This window comes from Cibotium barometz, chromosome 16 (assembly GCF_041138505.1).
Source record: "Cibotium barometz isolate CiBa-2024 chromosome 16, ASM4113850v1, whole genome shotgun sequence".
NCBI lineage: Eukaryota > Viridiplantae > Streptophyta > Polypodiopsida > Cyatheales > Cibotiaceae > Cibotium > Cibotium barometz.
Window position 1 is genome coordinate 40,416,002 of NC_141061.1, and position 27,058 is coordinate 40,443,059.

Consider the following 27,058-nt stretch of genomic DNA (forward strand, 5'->3'; position numbering starts at 1 on the left):
CTCTATGACTGGCACAACAGGGACCTTTGGCCTTGCTGTTCTAAGAAGATGCTTCTTCCCGCAATCACTCAACAGATTTGGATCTGTGATTCCACATGCCAACCCGTAAAGCAGCATATGTTAAATAATATTTACATCTTAACGAATATACTCCAGGTCCCTCTCCAAAAATTCGAACAGCTGCTTGCCGCTCCAGAAGTATTGCCTTGTTTGCATTCAGCCTTAAGTGATAGCCACCTAAATACCTGGATAAAGTCTTTATCGCCATCAGAGGAAAACTGGCATTGTCCTTGGAGTAGCTAGCGTGAAATATCACAATTTGAGGGAATTTTAGGCGGTGTATATATGTTCCTAGTGTCGAATCGTGGCCCAATCCCGCCATACGCTTGCCTGAAGCACGTTTGAGGAATGTGTCTTCATATATTTCCAACTGAAAAAATAAAGGAGCATTAGCCAGAAACAACATCACCAAACATTTCAGGACAAAGTTGATAAAGCTAAATCCACAACAAAAAAAAACTAACCTCTTGGTTCTCATCTGCTTCAAGCAAGGCGTCTTGCCATAAATTAGTGCTCGAACTAGGAACGGTTTCCGCTGACTTATTTGGCACATCCCTACACCCTCCCATGTTGGTGATATTCAGTTTGTCCCTTGCTTCTTGTAGCTCTTCCTCTGTGGCATCTTTTCCTTCATATCTAAGGGCATCAGCATAGATCATATTTAGTGTTGCTCAGCAGAAAGGAACTCGGTGTCTTTCACATGGCTATCCACTAGTAAGTACTTGTCTATCCCATCATCATCTACAAAATTGTCGTCGACCTCCAGATTCTGGGCTATAAAAGCTATGCAATGATCCTCCCTTAAGTTAAATACATGCTGTATGTCTGTCAGCAATATATACTCTGAATCTCCTACTTGGTAGGAGGGGAGTAATGGCGTTGGAATGGGGGAGGAGTCATCTGATTCAATCACAAGCTGACCTACATTACTGTTTTGTTCTCTAACTGCCTCAATATCAACCACCGAACTGAGCTTCCTCTCTTCTTCAACATTGAACTCCTCAATGACATGAGGAGTGTCCTCCTCTTCAGCAACATCCTCAACGGTGGGACTAGCCTGACAAGAAATCGTGTCTTCATTTTCACTTTTTGCATGCGGCTCTGTACATTCTTCATCTGTTAATTGCACGTTCATGTGCAAGAAGCATAAGAAGGCGTAAGAATATTCCATCAAGCGGCATTTTCTTTTGTGAAATGGGCATAGCAAGGCTCTCTTCTTATCACATGGCACCTTGTGCCAATCCCTGTTTAACCTCTGCTTCTTCTCCGGCGACACCTTGAGATTAAAATGAATGTGACCTTTCCCATCAATCATCATTGGTTCTTCATTTGTGAGCTCGTCAAACTCTTGCTTTGCCTCTTCGAAGTATCCATGATGGCTAGACAATGTGTCCTCCAGAGAAAAATCGCAATTGAACATCAACGAAATTGCAGGGTACAAATCATGATGTCGACATTTGTAGAGAAAGTCATATAATAGAGTTGCAGGTGTTTCCTTAATCTCTTCGTCCACATCAAATTCGACTTGAACTTGCGCCATGGCTGAATTCAAGTCTGTAGAAAAGACATGGAAAATATTAGTTCAGGCAATGAATCAAGAGACAGTCGATCTTAAACAACAAATCTCTGTGTGGTGTAAATGGATTCAACATAACGCGAGAGGAGATGCCAGAGGAATCCAGGTATTCCTCCTCGCATTGTAGTGAATCTATTTTCCTTAACGCAAATAAAATTGCAGCTAAGTCAAGGACCTCTTCTCGCATTATGGTGAATCGATTCAACATAACGCGAGAGGAGATGCCAGAGGAATCCAGGTATTCCTCCTCGCGTTGTAGTGAATCTATTTTCCCTAACGCAAATAAAATTGCAGCTAAGTCAAGGACCTCTTCTCGCGTTATGGTGAATCGATTCACCATAATGCGAGGAGGAATATTGTGCTTCCTATGGGACCTTCGCTCGCGTTATGGTGAATTGATTCACCGCAACATGACGACTTTATCATCCTTTGGCAACGCCTCTAACGTTATGGTGAATTAAAAATAAAGATAGTTCTCCAGTACCCATACTGAGAGAGGAGGTGTCAAACGAATTAAAATACTCTTCTTCGCAGTCAATTCACCATAAGGCGAGGCCTCAGTCATAGAATTTCAATTCACCTTAACGCGATGAAAAGAAGTTCTCCACGACTGAAACCAAAACAACGAAATAACAAAAGAAGAAAAAAGCACAAAGGAGATAAAAATACCAGGAAAACGAATTGTATACAATCGTCGCAGGAGATGGAGATGAAGGAGGTTCGAGGTTTCTCTTTGACGTTGGATACAGGAGGATGATTGATGAAGGAGGGTTGGAGGAGATAGTCAGTCGTTGATGGAGATGAAGGCCGTTGGTGGGGAGATAAATGAGAATACGAACTCCAAGAGAGGCAATAAATGAGATGAGTATCCTAGAAAATCCGTTTTTAATGCTACGCGACACGTCAGCGCCGCGTTTTCACCCGCCATTCCATGAATGCCACGTGGCATCCCGCCATGTACCTAGCACGTGTACAAGGTATAAAGTTTAATCAAAGCCCTCTTTAATGCTATACAACATGTCAGCGCCGCCCTGGCAGCCCGCCAGCACGTGTGTTCGCTCTAAAGACTAATCAAAGCCAATAATCACGCCACCTTTTCGTCCTCTTATCGATTTTGCCTTGTCCGTCCTCCTGCTTGCCTCCAGGTGACTTCCGACTACCGCCACAGTACTGAACCGACTTTCCACCTCCTGCACGACAGTCTCCATCCATTCACACGCAAGAAATGTAAGTTTTTGAATACTACTTGATTGTTTTGTAAGTTTCTTGTATATTGCTTGTTTGTTTTGTTTTTTCTTCGACTGTTTGCCCTGTGCCATTGTTTCTTCTTCGACTGTTTGCCTTCTGCCTGGTGATTCGATTCACCTTAAAGCACACGACGAGCCATTAGAATCTCAATAAGCTCCATGTCTTATGGTGGATCGAATCACCATGGCAGAAGGCAAACGTAAGAGATTCACGAAAATCGATTCACTATAACGCGAGGAGGATTGTTTTGCTTTGACTGGCCCTTAGACTCGCGTTATGGTGAATCGATTCACCATAACGCATGACCAAGGGGCAAAGGATTCAAGATAATCCATCTCTTATTGGTGTCAATTAAATCACCTCCTACACGACAGTCTCCATCCATTCCCACTCATAGAATGTGATGAAAGTGTATTACTTGATTGTTTTGTTTTTCCTTCGACTGTTTGCCCCCTGCCATTGTTTTCTCTTCGACTGTTTGCCCTCCGTCATGGTGATTCGATTCACCGTAAAGAAGACGACGAGCCAGTAGAATCTCAATACTGCCTTATGTGTTATGGTGAATCGACTCACCAAACTGCAAGACGGAATGTTAAGAGATTCGTAAGAACCCTCCTCCCGTTGTAGTAGATCGATTCACTTTAACGCGAGGAGGATTGTTTTGATTTGACTGGCTCTTAGTCTCGCGTTATAGTGAATCAAATCACAATAACGCAAGATCGAAGCTCAAAGAATGCACGATAATCCGCCTCTTATTGTTGTCAATGAGTTCACCATAATTCGAGAAGGATTATTGTGTTTCTGTGGACCTTCATCTCTCGTTATGGTGAATGGATTCACCATAACGCGAGGAAGTGCATATTGCTTTCTTGGTCCCCCTCTCTCGCTTTATGGTGAATTGTTAATCGTGTACTACTGAATGGCAAAGTTTTCTGCTTTTTCTTGCGTTTTCAGATGGCTCGTGTAAGGCATACAGCTAGACCCATTGACAATGCAGCTCCCTCATCTACTGGGAAGAAGATGGGCGTTCTGAAAACCTCAAGATCAAGAAAATCAAGCAGTCCTTCCCGATTGTCCAAAACGCAGCCTAGACTAAGGCGTTTCGCAGAGCATTCGGTAGCCCTGCGAGAAATCAAAAAGTTTATGAAGCACCCGACAGCTGCTATTCCCAGATTGCCTTTCCAGAGGCTTGCCAGGAGAATTTGTGAGCAGAATGGAATTTTGTTTAGGTGGAAGGCATCGGCCTTGTTTTGCTTGCAAGAGGCCACAGAAGATTGGATGATCGAATTTTTTTTGGATAGTTACGTTCTTGCTGCCCACGCACACAGGGTGACAGTAATGGACAAAGATTTTTTCAGCCTAATAGCCCTTCGTTTCAGATACGATAAGTTACTTAGACCAGTTACGTTTACTGATGAACGAATGTTACAAATTTTGGATGTCCGTCCTGTACAAAAAGTGAGAATTGAAGAGGTGACCGAGGGAGGTCCAGATCATGAGCATCAGACTCAGGCAAATTTAATGACAAGCGCTCAAAGGGAACATCAAGCTGCAATGCTTGCATTGCAAACAAAAAGGGAAAATGTTCGCGCACTCCACGCCATGAATCGGGAGGCGCTGCAATTTTTGTTGCCGGAGTTCTATGTACCCTTTAATATTAGAGGGCATAGATGTTATTTCCCGATTCATGCTGAAGAAATCAACATTTTCTTTGATCCCAAAACTGAAGTCAATGACAAAGTGCTCAGATGTGTTTTAAGGTATACTCTTTTCTCTGTCCTCCCATAATTTTTCATTCTTGGCTCTTAAAGTTGATGCCTCACTCTTGATATGTTTCCTTGTGAAGTTTTGTTATTTCGCTATTGCCCGAGGATGTACAGCCAACGAGTGTTCCAGATTGATTCACTGGTCTCAACACTGTTGCTAGTAGAGTCAGTTCCGTACCTCGATGTGCTGAACTGGTTTCGGGAGGTCCAGCTGGACGATGCCCGAGTATTTTTTTTGGCATATCATGAAAAGTGAGTTTGTCTCTCTCTCTCTCTCTCTCTCTCTCTCTCTCTCTCTCTCTCGCATGATGTTTATAGGAATCACCGTACACGAGTTATATAGTGCTTCCTTTGGATTGAAACTAATAGAATTCTATTGTGCAGTTCCCATTGGAGTCTTCTACTAGTCGACGTGCAAGAAAATGTCATTTACCTTGCAAATTCGACATCTGGTGTCCATGGAAATGTTTTGCTGTAAGTAAAAATCATTAAGATACATATTATTGTTTGAGTTAGAAGTCCGGATTGATCAGGATAATGATTGGTCTCTGTTTACAGTGGAGTCAGGAAACTAATGGCAGCTTACGAGAGCCTCAGCATGGACATCGACACCCTGGATCGATCGACCATCCGAAGGGTTAGTGTCCCCAAACAAGAAGATGGCTACAGCTGTGGGTGGAGGGTTGCACTTAATGCAATGTTGCTGCTACGAAGCATTTTTCAGCTCCCTTCAGAGGATGTAAGCATTTTCAGCTCCCATACGCATGTGTGCTCTTGTTTATCTTCTTATATATTGTCATGTTGATCTTATTTATGCCTTCATGAATTGTGATGGCAGTTTCCATCAATGTCTCGCTACGTGGACCTAGACGTCTAAACGTTTAGGGAGGAAACGATTGCGAAATTGATCGAGGTCGCTGAAGTTATGCCTCCAGACGGGCCAGTTGACTTCATCCCGCCCAATCCACGAGGGGGGATAGGCCCCCCTGAGCCTCTTACATGGGCTCCATACTTGGGAGAAGAGCCCTGGCTCCATCCTGAAGCCGATACCTATGGGTTCCAGTAATAAATAGTTTTTTCCTTCTTCCAACAAATGTACGTTTGTAAATATGCAGCTATACATGTATTGGAGAGAGAACATCAAATGTAAATACACTTATCATTTGAAAATCAGAGGATCAAATTTGCTACTGTGTTCCTTCACTGCTTGCTTTCTTACTTTAAGCCTTTTTTGTGTACATAAAAATTGGTCACATCATATATCTTCTAGTGCCTCCAATTCATGTGGGACTGCAATATCTTTACAAATGATCTGATGCTCTCTTCTTTTACTTAGCTTCCGACCATCGAGCTTGAAGCAAAATTCATCTGGAGGATTCTGAATAGCTACTTCTAATTCCTTCCTAACATATTCGAGAGTCCAATTCTCTTCCACTTCCAATGTCAAAGATGGGTGACCCTGTCGAATCATAACTATATCTATCAAGCAAGAGTGGCTGCCATCTCTTGTATCTTGGTCCATGCTTTCCCAGTTGTTGTTGATCCATCGCCACCTTCTATAAGTAAATGACATGCACAGATGTTGCCTGGCAATATAGTATCTGATTCCAAAATATCATTAGGATAATTTTCCGAGTATAATCGAATAAGCGTTGTAACTGTTTCACAAAAATACATTTTAATGTTTTAACACTCACCGAAATGCAATGTCGGAGGTGTTCAATCGACATTCGATCAAATCATCTCCCTTTGATGATTTCACTCTCCAACCTTTGTCAAACAAATGATCAAGCCAGGCTTCATCTACATCTTTGCACACAAAAGTTGTTCTAGTTTTTCTCACTTGTTTACAATCAGAAAATAAATGAACAAAGCATGCAATTGGAACAAACAAACTTAAGTGCACATTTCTTGCACCAATGGTAGGCTTCATAGCACATTTAATATCATTAAACATTTTGGTCCTGTATGACTCTATCACTTCTGTGTCAAGCAATGGCCACTCAGGACTATCAAGTGCGGGCAACGGAATACGTTCCAACTTTCCATGTCGACTTGATTGAGTGGGCAAGGTATAAAATGAGTCATAGAAATATGTTCTACTTCTTGCGAGATCACTTGGTGCACGACCTTCATATTGAAGTTCCCCCACCTCACCATGTACGACATTCAAGAACCCCGTCAAGCATTGTGCAGGCTCCCACTCCTGAAGATTGGATGGGTACAAATCTGTGCAAGGCAGAAAAATGTATATCAATCACCTTATTTGCAACATTGAAATACAAAACACAAGCACTTACAATGTGGTCTGTGTCTTGGAAGTCCTTCCAATGGTCCCACGTTGATCTCTTTTTGCATGAATACATGCTGGATCAACACTTCTTTGACAGTTTTCCCTCCTGGTGCCATCTTAAAGTCAAGGATCCTTCCTTTCCAATGTTTGGCCAAGTCTTCAGATGTCTTTCCCTTCACTCGGTAGTGGCCTTGTTTTCCTGGCTGCATAGTGACCCAAGAGTACTTCCTGTATACTTGGGGAATCCATTCTTCGTTCTCGTCTTTTATGTCATACAACACAACAGATGAGATACTGCTCCTTGCTCGTTTCAGTCCACTTTCGGGTGCCATGATAGATTAACAGACGTATGAGAAAGAAGAAGTAGCAGAAAGTGGATGACTGGGCTAACCGCTTTTGTGGATCAAGGAGGGAGGATGAAATGAGGGACGGTGTGTTCTTTTGGGCACCAAAGATGTTTCAAGATTCAAAAGTGGAACCAAGTTGAGGGAATAACTGGGAGAATGTGTATCTATCTATTCCAAGCATTCAAGCTTCATTAGTTCTAGGGGTGGTGGAAAGAATTTTTTAGTGCTCCACGTCTAACACAGGAATGTGGAAAACATTCTTTTATTGTGTTAGTTTCTGACAAAAAAACGGTTTTAAATATTTTAAGACAAGGTGATGGTTTTTTTTAATATTTCATGAAGATAAGAGTTTCTCCACGTTTTGGGTGGGTTTGTACAGAGGTCCCACCACCGGTGAATCTCGTTCGTAGATTACATGTCACTCAATCTATGTGTCTATTATTATATTATTGTTGAAACAGCCCTCTTTTGAGTCCAGAATTTTCCTAATGTGGATTCTCTAGGACTTCTAAGGCTACAAATGTGTTGGAACTTTGACCAGCACAAAGTCTTATTCAATGATTCTCTGCAGTGTTTATCGGTGGTTGTCTATAGAGTACAGCTGCAGCTATGATGGTTGTTTCTAGTTCTTTGTGAAGTTGACAATACAAGGTTTTGTTGGGATCATTATGTGGAGTCCCTTGGTTGTGTTAGTGTGATAAAATCTTATGATTTGGTTTTAGTTGTGTTGTTCTGATAGAGTTTGTTGAGGAGAAACAACTGTGAGTGAAGAGCTGACTTGTGTTGAGTCAAAACTGTGTCAGTTAGCTTGTATTTAAGTCAGCAGGTTTTACTTGAGGTAGCTTGGTCAACTGTGTGTTAGGATAAGTCAGCTGAGGCTATTGAATTACTAGTTTAGTCCTATTTAACACTTGTGAGGTCTGGGCTGACAATCAGAATCAATCAGAGGTCAGTCTGACAGGTTGGGCATTGTTAGTGGTCTAGATGTTAATTGAAGATTGTGTCTGGTCAGAAAAGAGTCGGCTAGGATCGCTGAAGCCCAATAGGAGTCAGTCGTGGGTGTTTAGGAATAGTTTTGGTCTCTTTGTGTTGAAGAGGAAATTTTTGAGTCAGGTCGTCTGATAGTTAGTTGTCAGACGCAGTCAGGTAATATCAAAGGGAAAAGTATTCCTGAGTCAGAAGATCATCAACAGCTATTAGCTGTGAGTGTAGGGAGGTGAGTACTGGTGGGGTTTGAGTGCTTTGAGGGCTTAAGAGGGTCAATGGACATAGAGGAGAGGAATTCTAATCCAATCACGGATGTTGACCAGTTTGGGCAGAACAGTCAGAATACAGTCAATTGGAGTCAGAAGAGAGTCTTTGGTGTCGTATGTCTTTGAGATTAGAGCAGCTTGAGAGCCAGGAAAGGTCAGAGGACCCATGAATGAAGGATTTTGCTTCAGTTTAGACAGCTAGGTCAGTCGAGATTGTTTTGGACAGTTGGGTCTATCTTAGCCAATTTAGTCAAAAGAGTGTCAGTTGTGTGTCAGAACTGAGGATTAGCAAGAAGTCTAGGAAGGTCTTTGGGTTGGGGATATAAGGTTAGCTGCGCTAGAGGATTGTAGAGAATCCTGGAGGGCACATTTTGGAAAGAAGTGAGCGCTAGCATTCGGAAGCAGATGTACAATCATCTTCTATTCTGTCTGCGTCAACACAGCTGAAAGTGTTTTTGGTCAATTAGTAATCAGCTAAGATCGGGAAATTAGCTTGCCTTATGTTGCCAACATAGGACAACATGGCAAATTTATTCACATGAAGGCTCTCTCACGAAAAAAAGTTTGAAGATTTTCGCAAAGCTTTGAAGTTACTTTCCTCTAGGGATTAGTCAGAGCTCCCCCTCATAGTCCAAAGAGTGTAGCATATCCCTGTGCTTTTAGTGCTAGCTCACCCCTTGTTCACATTATCACTCTCAGAGGAGATTTGTAGCTATATTTGGTAGTGATGTGTGAACACAATAGGATCACCCGGGGCACTTTTTTCCTCTTTAGGAGGTCTTTTTCTTCGTGCTAGAATACCCCCGCAACCCTTTCCAACACCAGTTTCCTTGCATTGGGATTCCAACCCCTTAAAATTTCAAGTGATCAAAGAGTAGAAGAAAAGGGGAATTGAGGAATACCTCCAAGACCGTGAGCAAAGTTGCACGTCTTCCCAAATGGGCAGTGGACCGGTCACCAATCATCTCTCATTTGTTGCACGTACGGGTCTTCCAGTTGGATGGGCATTCTCCTCCATTGCCACCTCTGCTACTGCCACCTACTCCTCCTCTGCTCATCGGACTACTGGCGGCTGGGCCTAGTAGGCTGATGCTATTGCTTTCTTGAGCCTTGGCCTGATCGTCATGCAAGAAATCGCACCTTATGGACACCCCTCCTCGCAGTATTTCTTGTAGTTCTGGGTCCGACGGAGAGTCAGAGCTTGACAACACAAGCTAGCCAGAGAAATTCTCCTCGATGTACCAACCACCAATGCCACTGCCACCATTCTAAACAGCCATCATATCTTCCTAGCCAGGTGGGGGCTTCTTCAATTCTCCCATGTTGTGTGCAAAATTGCAATTCGAGTTGATGCAGAGCTTGGTCCAGCAGAACAAGCTGCCTGTGCCCATGTCCATGCCCGTCCCATCTCTCTCTCTCTCTCTCTCTCTCTCTCTCTCTCGATGTCTGCAATATCCATCGCCCCCAAATGCGACGTAAATGCGAACATCCTCTTCTGTTAGCAGACCCCAAATCCTGCATGCTCAGAGATCCGTGCTCCCATGGCCCAATCCCGTATATGCCAGATCCTCGTCCCTCCTTACCCTCTTGCCCACCATCATGGCAACTTCTCACTCGACCAAGGCTTCCACCACCCCAAAAGCCCCCTCCATCAAGCTCTGAGGCTTATGGCATCAATCAATTATGCAAGGGAACAAATCCCTATGCATAGAGAGAGAGAGAGAGAGAGAGCTCTTTGACACCAAAGTGTGGATCAGTCCCGACCACAATGCCAAGTGATATGTTTGTGTTTATGTGGTTTTTTGGGTCATATGTTGTAAATTATCACGTGTTGCAACTAGATACACTAGGGTAGTGAAATTTCATGTATTATTGTCCCCGGGTCATTGGGGGAGTGAATAGGGCATTAAAGCCTCGGGTAAAGAACTTGGGTTCAAGCCAGCATTGTGACCAACGAATGGGCGCTATCACTTGGGGTTTTGCACCCATTTTGGTGAAGTGAATGCCTCGTGGTTGGGTCAGGTATAAGTCTCGGGTGATTTTGATGACATAGATGCCTCTAAATAACATGGCTCTCTAAGCACTTATCAAAAATAAAAGAAAACAAAAGAAATTTCATGTACTACAAATATTCCATGTGTCATATGTCAAAATTCATATCATATGATATGTTTACTTAGATGCATGTGTAATGTGTTATATGTGTGAAGATAAACCCGAGCTGGATCTCTGCTTTTATGCCATGATGAAATTATGGTGGATCATAGCACACTCTAAACTTCATGATTAAGCATACTAATTAAATAAGAGAGATTCTTGACCTAATCAATGATGTAATCACTCATGTATCTCAACCTATTTAAGAGGCTCACTCTAATGCAAACCTATCACTCTAATTTCACTTAATTTCGTAGGCGGAAGTGTAGTGGGCTAATGAAGATAAACTTGAGCTAGATCTCTACTCTGATACCATGATGAAATTAAGAGGCTCACTCTAATGCAAACCTGTCACTCTAATTTCACTTAATTTTGTAGGCGGAAGTGTAGTGGGCTAATGAAGATAAACTTGAGCTAGATCTCTACTCTGATACCATGATGAAATTAAGAGGCTCACTCTAGGTCTCTAGTCTGATACCATGATGAAATTATGGTGGATCATAGCACACTCTAAACTTCATGATTAAGCATACTAATTAAATAAGAGAGATTAAGCTAATCACTACTTAAATGAGCATGATGGAGGCAAGAGATTAAGTGAAACTGGAGTGATAGATTTGCATTAGAGTGAGCCTCTTAAATAGGCTCAGATACATGAGTGATTACGTCATTGATTAGGTCAAGAATCTCTCTCCTAAATCATCTCCACCCCCCTTAACTTTCTCCTTGAATCTCCCACTGATTCTCTCTCCATAATTTCCCAATGGTTGACCTTATGTGCTCCATGATTCTCTCTATTTGAGTGATTGTAGAGCAGATGCCAAGCCCACTTGCATTTTGCACACATTTCCAGTAATATCTCTAGCTTTTACATTTGATTTTGACCAGATATATTTGGCCCTTTAACCCCTAAGGCTCTAGGCATTAATATTTTTTTGATTATTCCAACAATATGGTGTGTTAAGATTTGTGCTATAAATGTGTTTTACAGATGTTGAGATCTATATGTCATGTTATGAAGTGTTTTGTACTCTCTCTCTCTCTCTCTCTCTCTCTCTCTCTCACACACACACACACACACACACACACACACACACACACACACACACACACACACACACACACACACACACACACACACGCTCCTTGAGTTTCTTTAGAAGTTTTTCATAGTCTATGTTTTTCTTTTCTTTGGGTAGAGTGGGTTTGAGTAGGAGATCATTAGTTGACTCTGCAAGGGAGGCATCTTAAAGTTCTCAGTTGAACCACTTTTGATGGTCACGACATCGTCGCTCCTAACAACAACTGATCGTGTGGCCTCATGTTTACGCATTCTGTTTGACGTCTTCTTCTTCTAGACCTTTGCTTATGGTTCTAGTTTATTGGCCTTTTTGGGGGCTACTACTGCAACTTTTGAGGCTTGCAGAACCGGTTAGGAAACTCGGAAGGTACAGATACATCTTGGTCGCCACCGACTATGCCACCAAATGGGTAGAAGCATGAGCTACCCCAAATAATACGACACTATTAGAAGTCATCTCCTGTCTTAATCAGACACCAGGGCTTTTGTTGTGGGTGTGCCCGCCCTGTATAGGTGTTTTATCATTTTTCCTCACTCCCCATATTTTTTCCCCATTTTTCCCCATTTTTCCATGGTGTGGGGATGGATGCCACATGTTGGCAGGAGCCCGTGGTGCTGGCCGACCGCACCTCATGTGCTCCTCTGGTGGCTGGCCGACCGCCTATGATGCAGTCGTGGAGGTGCTGATGCTGGCCGACCTGCTTTCTACAGTCGTGGAGACATTTTCTGCTGGCCGACTGCTTTATGCAATCGTGGAGAGCCCTCAAGCGCTAGCCGACTGCATCCATGGGGCATATAAATAGGCCCCATGTTCCTCACCATTTATTCATTCAGTTTTGTACGAGATCTTGTGTATAGAGAAGAGTTTACACGCCTGTCTCTTAGTGTTTCTTGTGCTGTCTATTTTTTGCACTCTACTTGCTCTTGATAGATCTGAGCAAGAGGGTTATCATTTCCGCTGCGTATTTTGACATGGTATCAGAGCCCTAGGCTCTTGATAGATCTGAGCAAGAGGGGGATAGTTAAGTTGCTGATTGTTTGGTGGACTGTTTTGGACTGTTCAGGAAGAGAAATTGCAAGAGTAAGGCAGGCTAAGGTGCTGGACAGCCACTTGCAGGTTTAAAGGTTTTTTTTCCCCACGCACCCACCCTTTTTCAATTTAATCCCCGCGATTTAGAGATGGCTGAGAAGCACGTGAAGATCCCGACTCTCCCCACGTTCCCTGTGGACCATCAGTTGGACGAGAACAATTATGGCATTTGGAAGGTTATGATGGAGTCTGTGCTGGAGTCATATGACCTTGCTGATTTCATCGTCACACCGGGGTTCCACGGCGGCCGGAAGTAGAGGAAGGGGAGTTACTGCTGTCGATGAAGAAGGACCGAGAGGCACATGCACACATGTGGGATCGTGTCAACGCCAGGGTCCGGTCATTTATTTTCCTCAACTGCACACCACAAGTAATCAATCACATAAAGAACATGATGCTGGTCAGAGGCATATGGCAACACTTGTTGGCTTCTATTTATAACAGGGTATCACCCATGAAAAGGATCTCCTTGGAAGTGCAGATGCGGCTTATGAACCCTGCAAAGTCCTCGACGATGCGGGAACACATTAACAAGCTGCAGGCCCTTCAGCAAAAGAAGTCCTCCAGGCTAGGAAGGAGATATCTGAAGACATGGCCATCACTTTGCTGTCCCACTTGCTTGCTCAGTATTCTGCTTTCTACTCCTCGTTGATTACGAGTGGCAGGCTCAGCACCATTACCTGGGAGGAGCTTGTGCCAATGGTCTTGGACCAGGAGGAACGTTTCACGAACCCTCCTCAAAGCGGCGGTTTGGAGGCCTTACTGGCCAACGATCGAAAGGCCGGAATAACAACAAGGGCAAAGGGAAGGCTTCACCGCAGAAGTCTTCTGAGAAGAAGCCTGACTCAGAACAAGAGAAGCTGAAGGCCGAAAGATCCTGCAATGATTGTGGCGAGAAAGGCCACTATTGGAGGAAGTGTCCTAAGCGGACTGGGAAGAGTGCTGATTCCTCAGCCTCAGCTGCAAAGACTCCTGCATTTGTGCACTTAGAGATGATGGACTTCGACGCTTCATTGTCTTCAAGCGAGGAGGCAGTTGGATTCACCGCAAAGGATACCTGGGAATGGATTCTTGACAGTGGTGCTTCTAGGCATATGACTCCGTCCCGTGACTTCTTTTTGGATCTGAAACGGCAGTCAGGTCGCATCTTTATTGGCGACAACTCCACTATTCCGATACACAGTGAGGGCCGAATGGAGATTATTCCTGGATGGCAAGGGAGGCAAGCATGCTTCCCGTGTTTTTTATGTCCCTGCTCTGGGTTTTCATCTTTTGTCAGTGCATGAAGTATGCAAGATTGGCTTTCGGGTGGAATTTGAGGAGCATTCAGTTGCTCTACGGGACCGTGAGACTGGCCAGGTTGTTTGGGAAGGCGGTGTGGAGAATAGTATCTACAAGCTCTCTGCACTCTCGTCGTTTTGACAGGTTCTCAGGTCGGAGATTTGTGGCACTTTCGTTTGGGCCACTTAAATGTGGATGCATTGCGGTGAGCTTTTCGAGACCAGATGGTGGTTGGCTTGCAAGATGTTAGTAGTAGGCAAGGGCGTTGCAGTTCTTGCATACGTGTGGTAAGCAGCTTAGGGAATCCTTTCCGAAGCAGGCTTCTAGGCGGGCTTCAAAACCATTGGAGTTGATTCACACTGACTTGTGTGGACCTCAACAGACACCATCTTTGGGAGGATCTCTCTACTTTATGCTGCTTGTTTTGATGATTATACCAGATTCACGTGGGTCTACTTTCTTTCCTAGAAGGACCAAGCTTTTGCACGGTTCAAGGATTGGCACATGATGGTGGAGAAAGAGTATGGATTTCAGGTAAAGACTCTCAGGGCTGACAAAGGAGGGGAATTCTCCTCGATTGTATTTCTCAAATTTTGTGCATGGCATCAAAAGGGAACTGGCCAATACAGGATCGCCTTCGGAGAATGGAGTTGTAGAACACAAGAACAGGACTGTGGTGGAGATGGCGAGGACCATGCTGGAGCATCATGATCTTCCTCGTCCACTTTGGGGAGAGGCTGTGGCAACGGCTGTCCATACCGTCAACCGATCTCCGACGACTTCAGTACCTCATATGACTCCATTTGAGGCATGCTTTGGAAGGAAACCTGATGTCTCGCACTTCCGTGTTTTTGGGAGTGATGCATATGTACATATTCCGAAGAAGCAGAGGGGGAAGCTTGACTCCAAGTCCCGCAAGCTTGTATTTGTGGGGTATAATTCTCTTTCCAAGGGATATAGATTGTATGATCCAGACAGGAACGAGATTGTTGTCAGCCAGGATGTGGCCTTTGACGAGCATGTTCTAGTATCCACTGTCCAGGAGCCGCCACTTCTTGGAGATCCAAAGGAGTCTGATGATGATTCCCAGACCATTATTCCAGTTGATCAACCTCAGTCAGTACACGAGGTTGAGCCCGCAGCTAGAGTAGAGCCCCCGCGACCACAGGAGGCTCCACGATCTGTTCGAGTACCTAGGTGCTTGTTAGACACCCTTCGGGAGTCGGGTGTCACGGAGTTACCCTCCAAGTGGACCACAAAGAATGGCCCTCGACGATCACACAGAGTCCGAGATAAAAGCAATACAGCGAAGCTTCTTCAGGTAAACTATGCAACTATGCTCTGATGTCTTGTATTATGCGGGACAAGGAGCCCACTTCCGTCAAGGAAGCCCTCTCCACAGGATACTTGGAGGAAAGCCATGTAGGTGGAACTTGATGCCATCGAGAAGAACAACACATGGGAGTTGGTACCGAGGCCGTCGAAACGGTCAGTCATTGGTGTCAAATGGATCTTTAAGACCAAATATGCGTCCGATGGGTCGGTGGACAAACACAAAGCCAGACTTGTGGCTAAAGGTTATGCTCAGCGGCGGCCAGGCATCGACTACGAGGATACCTTTGCACCGACAGCACGGATGTCCACGATTCGGACCGTTCTTGCCCTTGCTTCTTCTCAGAGGTGGCCCGTGTATCAAATGGATGTAAAATCTGCGTTCCTTAATGGTGACCTACAGGAGGAGGTGTATGTTGAGCAGCCTCCAGGCTTTATTATTCCAGGATCAGAAGGGATGGTTTACAGGTTACGTAAGGCCTTGTATGGTCTTAAGCAGGCTCCCAGGGCTTGGAATCAGAAGATTGATTCCTTCTTTGTTCGGATTGGATTTCAGAGATCGGTTGCAGATCCTAACCTGTATCTCTTTCGGGAACGCGACATGGTCACGATTATCATCCTTTATGTGGATGATCTCATTCTCACCAGCGGTCATGTGGAGCACATTGGTGTGACGAAGGCTGCCTTGTCAAAGGAGTTTGAGATGACCAACTTAGGCTTATCTTGGGAAAGGTTCATTTACAGATTGGGGATTATGTGGATCATGAAAACTTTATTGTTGGTAAAATTGGACATTGTGATGTAATTTTGGGTATACCTTGGCATAAGAAGAAATAATAAATATTATTGTGCATTCTAAGAATGAGGAAGAGCATCAAAAGCAACTGCACATTGTGTTTCAGGAACTGCAGAAGTACAAGTTGTATGTGAATGGCAAGAAGAGTGAGTTCTTTTTGTTAGAAATTCAGTACTTGGGCTACATAGTGTCCAAGGAAGAGGTCAAGATGGACCTAGACAAGGTCAAGGCTATTATGGAATGCCAGAGTTGACTAGTGTGCATGCGGTTCGAAGTTTCCTTGGCTTATGCTCCTACTACAGAAAGTTTATCAATTGGTTTACAGTGGTTGCTAGTCCATTGCATGATTTGACTAAGAAAGCCGTGGGATTTCGGTGGACCAACGTTGAAAAAGAATCCTTTGAAGCATTGAAATTTTATGCTAGCAAAGGATTGGTGTCGATTATTCCGCATTTGTCAAAACCTTTTATGGTAGAATGTGATGCTTCAGGAGATTGCATTGGAGCAGTCTTGAACCAAGAGGACCATGTTGTGGCCTATGAAAGTCGAAGAGCACTATCTTCTGGGTGTTGAGTTTGTTATCAAGACGGATCATCAAAGTCTTAGGTACTTCATGTCTCAACCTAAGATATCCAAAAAGAAAATAAGATGGGCTAGTTATTTGGCCCAATTTCATTTCCAAATTATACATACTCATGGAAAAGACAACAAGGTAGCAGATGCATTATATCTCAGAGACCCATGAGCCATGTGGTTTCTATGGGTTATCATATGGATTTTACGTCCATGAAAGATCTTTATGCTACCGATGAGGATTTCAAAGATATTTGGAATAGATTGCAGAATGGAGACTTGGTGACCTCCTATGTCATCAAGGACGGTTTCCTTATGATGCAAACTCATTTATGTGTAACAAAGGATTTGAGCCAAAAGTAATGAAAGAGTGCCATGCTCCACCCTACATGGGGCAGAGGCATCTTGACTACAACTCAAGCTTTGGAAAGCTGCTTCTTGGCCTAGCATGAGAAAGAACATTGAGCTATATGTTAAACGTTTGGTTTGCCTAAAGGTCAAGTTTGATCGACAAAAGCCCGTAGGTCTATTGCAACCATTGCCAATCCCGAATGCTCCATGGGAGAGTTGCTACAGATTTTATGTTTGGATTGCCAAAGTGAGGATATGGGAATGATGATTTATGGACTATTATTGATAGATTCAATAAAAGAGCCCACTTCATTTTAGTAAAGAAGACTATCCGCACAAAGCATATGGCAAGATTGTTTATTCAGTAGATTTTCAAGCACCATGGATTGCCTAAGTCCATTGTGGGGGATAGAGATTCTCATACTACTAGTTTCTTTTGGAGAGCTCTTTTCGACAACATGGGAATAAAACTGATGGACAGTGAGATTGCAAACCTCACTATCTTGGATATGCTAAAGTGTTATGCTCTCGAAGCGAAGGATCAATGGGAGAAGTATTTGTCTTTGGTTGAGTATGGTTATATTAACGCAATTCATTCATCGACAAGCAAAGCTCCTTTTGAGATTATTTATGGTAAACCATTGTTATTGCCCATGCTAAGAACAGGGTTGTTCCAGGTGCGCACCGATCCGAGCGAGGCGTTCGAGATGTACGATGTGTTTGAGGCGTACGGACGGCTGATCGAGGTGTACGGATCTCACTGAATTTATTTTTTTCGCCGACTGCGCCATTTTCGCCCGTTTCAGAAACTTTGGGATTTTGCTTGTTTATGCCCGTTTCTGTCCGTTTATACCCGTTTGGGTCGACTCAGTCTGGTGACTGGTCTTAGACGGGGGCAGGGCTATTTGATAGAGCCAACAGCACTCTCTCTCCCCCTCTCGACTCTCTCATTCCCACAGCCCCTCTAAGGCTTAAGTCAACACACTCTCTCTCCCTCAAGGCAGCCCCTCTCTCACACACACACACACAAACACACTCTCACCCTCTCACACACTCTCTCTCCCTCTCTCACACACACACACACAAACACACTCTCACCCTCTCACACACTCTCTCTCCCTCTCTCACACACACCCTCTCTCTTCCTCCCTCAAGGCTCTCTCTCACACACACACACACACTCTCTCTCTCTCCCTCTCACACACACCCTCTCTCTTCCTCCCTCAAGGCCTCTATCTCTAGACACACACTTTTTTTTTTTTGTAATGATTATTTCGATTACTAGTGGGAAACCTCAGAATGAGGAAAACCCACAAAAAGCATCATATACAAGAAATGCCAGAGTTCATAGTGAACAGGGGCATGATCAAAATATATCCGTGAAAAGGCTATACAATGATGGGTCAATCTCATGTAGAGAGAGACAATCATAAAGGGATTGATGTAAAGATTCTTTGAAATAGTGAAAGGCTTGAATGGGCGGCTCACCAAAAACAGCCCGATTCCTGGAGTACCAAATCGTCCACATGGCCCAGTAACGAAGCCAATCAAAAAAGGCCCTATACTGTCTGAGAGCAGGAGAAAAAATACCAAACAACCAAAAATGTTTCCCAAAAGAAGCAGAAGGGAAACGAGCTCGAAGAAGAGCCATTATATGATCCAGCAAAAGTTTAGTTGCATTACAATTCCACATCAGATGGAGAATTGTTTCATCATGCGCTCCACAAACACAACAATCTGAAGATGTCACATGGTGCCTTGCCAGGAAAGAGCCAACTGGCAGAACAGCCAATAGACATCGCCATAGAAAAAGCCGACATTTTAACGGCATCTTACTGCTCCATATCATCCTGAGCCTTTTCTTCCACCAAGCCAAAGGCTTATGCATTCTCCAAGCATCATTTGCATAATCATGAACCCAAATTTCAGGAAGGAGAAAGCCATAGACTGTATGCACCGAGAGCTGTAGCAGAGACAAAGGACCACGAGTAAGTATGGGCCTATGCAAGCTCCAATCGTGCAACCTATCCGACTCTTCAAGAGCGGGAAGAGGCTCAAAAGGGGCCAACAAACTCTCAATCTTTTCCCATAGGGGACGGTAATGATGACTTAGGCCAAATTTAGGACAAGCATCTATAAAAGACAGAACATGGCCACTAATCTCTAGACACACACACACTCTCTCTCTCTCTCTCTCTCTCTCATTCATTTTGAAGACGTTAATATAACATTTCATTTCATTTCATTTCTCTCTCTCTCTCCCTCTCTCATACACACACACACTCTCCCTCATAATCCATCATGCCTAAGCCGGCCAATTCCCCATGGGACTGTTAACCATAGTGCTTGAACCCTCCACCGCTGGGGAGGGGGGGGGGGGGGGAGGGGGGATGCCGGTAATGTGGCTTCGAAGAAGGGAATAGCACCATCACGCGAGTGCTTCGTCACATGGCAAAGTTGGGAGTAGGTGGAATCTTTGGATGTCAATCCATTCCACAAGCCATTGCCAAAAAGGTGATTAGGGAGAACTCTCATTTGCAAGCAGATAACACAAGGTCAAGCCCACCTCTTCGACAACAAGAGCTCGAGAAAGAGACACTCATGCCCTCTTCGGCATCTGGAAGCGCGAGTATCAATATTGGGGAAGGATCGGGGTCAATCTCCCAATCAAAGCGACCACGACATCCCTCCGATGATGCCGGTGCTAGAGGGCTTGTGCAACCCACTTTACAAGCCACTCAAAACACGAAGGCCTATGTCAAAGAGCGGCAATGAGTGGTAGAGATCAAGATTGCACACACCATCATTGAGTGCAATCTCTCTTTTCATGTTCTTCAAACCCTTTTCATGTTCTTCAAACCCCGCAATGGAGAAGGATGGTCAAGGCCATTGCTGCCGCCGTCGGTCCATGCAATGGATAGACGGGAGTGAGCTACGCCGACATGAGGACGAAGAAGCTCACCGAGGAGAAGAAGAGGATTGGTAGAACACTTAAGCCTATTCGTTTGGGATGGGCCAAGTATGGATGTAGCGTTCTCTCCGATGGATGGAGTGATCGGAAGAGGAGAAGCATCATCAACATCCTCGTGTCTTGCCCTCTTGGCACGTATTTCCTACAGGCGGCGGATGTTAGGAAAGTGGTAGAAAAACAAGTGGGAGTTTCATGTTCCAACACATCCGCCAAGCAATCATCGAGGTAAATTATTCATTGTACATACTATAAGTCTACATGTTCATGTAACATAGTACATGTCACATAGTACTAATTACATGAGCACTTTGGATTGTAGCTTGGCCATGCAAATGTGGTGCAAGTCATCACCAACAATGCATCCAATTGTCGTGCAATGGGTCGCACGGTGGAGGAGTAGTTTCCGACAATTGTTTGGACTCCATGCGCATCCTAGTGCATTGACTTGCTCATGGAAGATATCAGCAAGTTGGCTTAGGTCAAGGACATTTTGGCCCAAGCAACCACCATTGTGACCTTCTTCACTAAGAAGGTAAAACCCTTGGCCATCTTCCGTGTTCATTCGCGATCGGAGCTCGTGAAGCCCTCCAAAACAAGGTTTGCCTACATGTGGATTGTTTTGGAGAGACTACATGCCGTTTGTAGCGAGCTTCAACGCACGGTGGTGTCCCAAGAGTGGGAAGAATGGGATGATCATCTAAGCCCCGAGGCTTATGCGGTGCAAAGCAAGTGCTTGGATCCTTCCTTTTGGGATGATGCACGGGCCGTCATAGTTGCGATGACTGCATGGTACCGAGTACTTCGCATGTCAGACATGGAGGGATCCACTTTTGGGCCTTCTCACACACTTCATGAGAAATGCAATTGAGGAGCTCCAAGCTTGCATGACACTTGATGTAAGAAGGTTAGTAAGTTATTTTAATTCATGTACTCTTGTGTACATAGTACTTGTAACTTGTAAGCTTGATTTTAATTTTTGCTATGTATAATGTGGCATGTGCTTGTATAGGCTTGATGAGATCAGGACCATTGTGGAGAGGAGGTGGCAATTAGGCCTATTCATGGTATGGCCGCATTTCTCTATCCTCTCTACAAAACACCAAAACTCTACTCGGATCAAGAGATCCGGTCCAATGCAAACGTCTACATGCGTCGTGTGCTTGACGACGAAGCACAAATCAAGATGGACGAGGAGCTCATTGCCTACAACAACTTGACCGGGCAATCGTACGCTCTTCCTACTTCTAGAAGAAGAGAGATGATGGTGAAGCCACTCTCATGGTGGGAGACGTATGGCTATTCCACGCCATCCCTACAAGCTTTTGCCATGAGGGTCCTTGCCTAAGTGACGGTCATTTGTCATTGCCTCTTCTAATTATTTATTCTATTTAGTCATATTGTTAAAATTAAAATTTTTTGTTTTTTGCTCTTAGGATTGCTCTTCGGGTGCATGCGAGAGGAATTGGAGTGCATACTCCCTCGTGCACACAAAGATTAGGAACAAGCTTAGCACATCCCAGTTACAGCGCCTTGTATATTGCCGCGCTAACTTGTAGATGATGCAAAATCTTCAAGAGCTTCACATCCCGAAGCAAGTAGGCACCTCGATTCTCTAATAATCAAAATTTATAATTTTAATGCTTTCTATTTAGTCTCGACTCTCTTGTAACCTAGAAGTTACAACTTACAAGTTATTATTCTGTCAACTTGAATGTAGGTAAATCCCGATGACATCCAACTCACTGCAAAGAACCTTAGGAGCATTCAACTGAGGCAAGAGACACCGGAAGATGCCATCTATGCCGAGCTCCATAGAGAGCTAGAGGAGACAGATATGCGCGTCACCCGTACTCGAGGTCGTGAGCGCCTTGCTGCTAGTGGTTCTCATTCCACCACCACAAGCAGAGGAGGCATTAGTGTGGTGAGTCGCGGCTGCCAGATTAGACGGGGAGGAGCTTGACCACCCATCCAAACATATCGGCGACGCGGCTCTGCTAGCTCTTCTACTTATGCTGCAAATGAGGCCTCATGCATCGCTTGGTCAGGATGGAGCCCTTGAGGATGTAGATGCTCGGAGCCCTGAGTATGATGATGATGGCAATCTCATCTCAGATGGGGATTTTCATTTAGAATCTAGTGAGAAGCATAGTGGTTGAGTACTTTAAGTACAGTGCGGTATGGTACGTGTACGGTACGAGTATGTAAAGTATGCATCAAGATAAGTACTTTAAGTACATTCACGTTTATTACTATTATTATTGTATGTGTGAGAGAGAGAGAGAGAGAGAGAGAGAGAGAGAGAGAGAGAGCCAAAAGTGTGGTAGCCACAAAATGCAAGTCAACCTTTGCATGTGTGTCATATCCATATAATATAGAAGTACAAAATATTATATGTAGAATGTCCTTTCACACTTGATATCCAAGGGAAAAAACCACATGGAAAAAAGTGCCCTTGGTTAAGCCTTCTTATACCATAAGTGAGCATATGCCTACAAATCCCCCCTTGTAGTGAAAGTGTGAACCTGTACAAGGTAGCAGATCAATCTCTGTATGAGAGTAAGCCCAAAGCTTTGCGGAAAGCTTCAAACTTTTCTCAAGGTAAAGCCTTTGTGAATAGATCTGCAACATTATCCTATGTAGGGCAGTAAGATAAACTGATCTCCCCTGCATGTATCCTCTCTCTGACATAGTGATAATGAATCTCAATGTGCTTGGTACGTGCATGAAATATGGGATTTTGTGCCATGGCCATAGCACTCGGACTATCAATGAGAATGGTGGTGGGTGTCTGCTCTTTATTACTATTTTGTACCCAGGATGATGTACCTCATGGATATGATGTAACCTTTTGGTCTCATAGGTCATTTTGGCCTTTTGAAGATGTTAATACAACTTTCTTCTTCTTTCTCTCTCATGATGTAACCTTTTGGTCTCATAGGGCATTTTTGCCTTTTGAAGACGTTAATACAACTTTCTCTCTCTCTCTCTCTCTCTCTCTCTCTCTCTCTCTCTCTCTCTTTATTTCTCTCTCTTGGATACGTGGTGGAATCTGTCACAGCATGTCTCGCCAATCAGGGAAAAAAAAAGGAAAAAGAAAAAAAGAAAGAGATCAAGCATCTTTGGTTGTCTTCTCTGTGGGAAATACTTAATTGGCAGCTCTTCTCGTGTCCCCAAACAAAAATTTTCAAGAGTTGCACGCTTGTCTAGATTTTAAATCATTAAATTTTGGGCTGGTTCTAATGTTAAGGAAATCATAATGTCAAAGCTTGAACCGTTGACCATACCACCATTTCCAAGCCCTTCATTTGGTAAAAATTGGAGGAATGAAGAAGGGTAGTTAGAGGCCTTCACGTGGCTGGAAGTGGAGCCTGCTGGTGCTCTTGGCTCAAAAGGTTGAAGCTCAAAGCTAGTTGATCATGTATTTCATAATAACGTAGCAAAATAGTGATCTGAATGACTGTGTAAGCTCCCCAAACCCTGCCTGCGCCCCTCCGCCTCTATGCCAGTGTCGCCCCAGCCTTCCTCTGCCTTCCATCTATCCTCCTCCATGGTTCACCCCTGCCTCTACCCGCCATCATTCCTCCGCCTCATCTCTCTGTGAAGCGTTCATTTCCTACACCTCTCATCCTTCCTCGCTGGTCGCCCCCGCCTCTTCCTCCCCTCATTCCTCCGCCCCATCCCTCTGTGCAGCTCTTCCCTTCGCCTGTGTTCTGCTCCCCTCCCCTTGCTTCCCGTTTCCACCCTCCCTTCCTTTCCTTCGCCTCCTTGCTTGCCTCTTCCCCTTGGTTTGGATTGCTCCTCATCGGGGTTCAAGTCGGCCTTCTTCTTCGATTAGCATCATGACTAATCATTCTCCCTAGGCCGAGCGCACCATTGTTTTTTCCGAAGCCGAGCTTGCGGTGCTCTTCGCCAAAATCGAGAGAGACTCCAAATCAACCCTCATTGCCAGAATCTTTGGATCTCACCCTTCCCGTCTCCAGGCTCAGGATTGGGTCCTGGGGGCTCTGCCTTCCGACCTCGCTCCACACTTTCGAGATGTCAGGTTGCTTGGTTTCTTCCAAGTGGATTTTGATTCCATGGACGCAGCCTGAGAGGTTTTGAAGGGTAGCCCTTTGCCATTGGGCCCGAGGAAGGTTTTTTTTCTTCCCTACTCCAGCTATTTTGACCCTGTTGAGAAAGACCGGAACCGTTTCCCGATTACTCTCAGATTCCCAGGTCTTCCTTGCGCATATTGGCCTATGCTAGAGGCCATCGAGTCTGCCTTTGGGCTAGTTCTTCAAGTGCCCCCCTCCACACTTTGCCGAAATCTTCTGCCCGCAGGTGGTCACTGCCTCGGCAGATGCTGTCCCTAGGGTCATGGTTCTTGCCCATGACTGTGAGCCCTTTGAGGACTATGTTTTTCTTCCTGGGCCCTAGTGGTCTTTTGAAGCAACGTATGGAGATTGTAGGTAAACCTAATCAGTGCCGGGTTTGTCACCAAAACAGGGTCACTTTGCTCGAGATTGCCCTCCAGCTCAGGGTCGCAGGAGGCCTCGCAAGCGTGCTTCTCAGGCGCCACCTCCCTTGGATCCTTCCCGTCCTACAGTCCGCCAGGTGTGGCGAGCTCTCTCTCATGCCCGCCCCCCAGGTGCGATTGATGGGAAGACCTCCTCGGATCTTGTACCTCAGATAGATGATGTTTCTAGGCAGAGGGATGTATCAGCTCATGCTTCTTTGCAGGGAGATGATATATCAGATCAGGATGATTTTGTTGAGTCCTCTCTACTTGGAGGGGGTGATATGCAGGATGTTCAGCAGTGGGGATCATGTATTGCAAGATTTTCAGCATGATGCCATTGCCCTTGATGCCCCGCAGGGCGCACAGGTTTCTTGTACATATGTAGGTACTGTGCAGGGCCTCGGACAAGGGCATGTCAGTGGGACTTTGCCCTGTGGATTATCCAGTCCTCCAGCATTATGAGAGGTGTCCTCAGGCTGCCCATTGTCTTCCTAGATCGGGGGTCAAACCCTCCTCTTCCATGAGATTCGTCTCATGGAATGTTCAGGGCCTAGGGCCTTGGAGGGCTTCCCACCCATGGTAGCAAGCGCCTTCTGAAGGACCAGCTTCACCCTGCTGTTATAGGAGGGTCTATGGATATACTTTTGTTGCAGGAACACAAATTGGATAGATCTCAGTGTGGCAAAACTGGTAAGATGCTTTCTGGCCACACCTTCTGGTCCTCGGCTGTTGGCACTAGAGCAGGTGTTTGCATTTCAATGGTAGCATCTGTTATGCCTCATGTTATTGGGCACGGTGTTATCATCCCTGCTAGAGCGCAGTGGATCTTGATCATGCATGAGGGTCAGAAATTGGGAATCTTGAATATCTATGCACCTAACGTGAGAGGTGAAAGGGTGGCCTTTTGGGACACCATTACAAATGTCATTCCCCAAGTTGATCATTGGATAGTGGGAGGAGACTTCAATATGGTTGAGCAACCTTCTGACACGAAGGGTGGACGCGAAGGGGGTTTACACCCTTTGGAGCGAGCCTCATGGGAGAGGTTCACTCTCTCTTTCTTTGGCAGGGATCGCTGGATTGAGGATGACTTCCAGAGAAGGCCAAACTCCTTATCTTTCTCTTGGCATAACCGCAAGAGCGGGAATGAGAGCATCTTTGCACGTCTGGACAGATTTTATGTGGATGATTGGTCCCTGGAGAGAGGAGGCACCATTGCTATTATGCCTGGCACCACCAAATCTGATCATTGCCCTGTTGTTTTGTGTCTCAGGGAGCATGGGGCTCGCTCAACCTCTCCCTGTGTCCATATCCCCGACTCTCTTTATCTAGATGCTGACATCTCCCTTGAGATCAGAGAGAGATGGAGATCTTGTGATGGTCCTGATCCTCGTCATAATATTGCGCTGGCTCTTGAGAGGACTAGCCATCATTTTCATAGCGCTGCCTTGTCCAAGAAGAAGGAAGCTCTGGACAAGGAGAGAGCTATTAGGCGTAGGATTGTTTCTCTTCAGAGGGAACATGAAAAGCATCCACATACGTCTTGGATTACAGACCTCTTGACCACAGTTAGAGCAGAGCTGCAATTGGCCATTGACAAGAGGGCTTAGATCGCGTTTCATGCGAACGAGGCTTTTTGGACTCAGATGGGTGGCAAATGCAACAAAGAGTTTTTTTCAGCGCACAGGCCTTCCCATAGCACGGATTCTGTGAGGTATTTGCAGGATTCACAAGGTGAGGTTCAGATTGAGCCTGATAAGGTAAGGGGTATTGCTTCATATTTTTATCGGTCTTTGTTGACGTAGAGGTACCCTCTCCTCCGAGAGAGAAGGCACGGCAGAAAGTTTGGGAGTGCATGCCCAGGCTCATTACAAATGCTATGTGTCCTTCCCTGGATGCCCCTTTCTCGAAGGATGAATTCCTTCACGCACTACATGCTCTTTCCAGTGGTTCATGCCCAGGGGATGATGGTCTTTCTCCCGCCTTCTTTATTCTTTTTGGAGATCATATTGGAGATGCTATCACTGTTGCCCTTCAGGAAATGTGGCTGTCGGGTATGATGCCGCCATACCTCACGGAGGGGCTGATTCACCTTATCCCCAAGAGTAGGGACAAGACTAACATCAAACAATGGAGGCCCATAACTCTCCTTGGATCTGCATATAAGATCTTAGCTAAAGCCTTGAGTATAAGGTTGCAGCCGATTCTCCAAAGGACTATCCATGATACACAGAATGGGTTCCTCCAAGGAAGGAGTATATTTGATAACATCTTTTCTTTCTAGGAAGCTGTCGAGTGGGCAAAGTCTAGTCAGCGGCCTCTTGCCATTCTTTTGCTTGATTTTGAAAAAGCTTATGACAGAGTGGATTGGGATTTTTTGGAGGG

The 27,058-nt window shown here is 44.9% G+C and overlaps 1 protein-coding gene and 1 pseudogene across 2 annotated transcripts in view; both read right to left on the reverse strand.

Moving 5' to 3' along the window:
* Window positions 1–9,940, reverse strand: part of LOC147630650 (zinc finger CCCH domain-containing protein 12-like) — a 31,627-nt pseudogene extending 21,687 nt beyond the window's left edge.
* The window catches only part of BGAL17 (beta-galactosidase 17), a 189,727-nt gene that overhangs the window by 21,956 nt on the left and 140,713 nt on the right, over window positions 1–27,058 (reverse strand). The window lies entirely within an intron of this gene.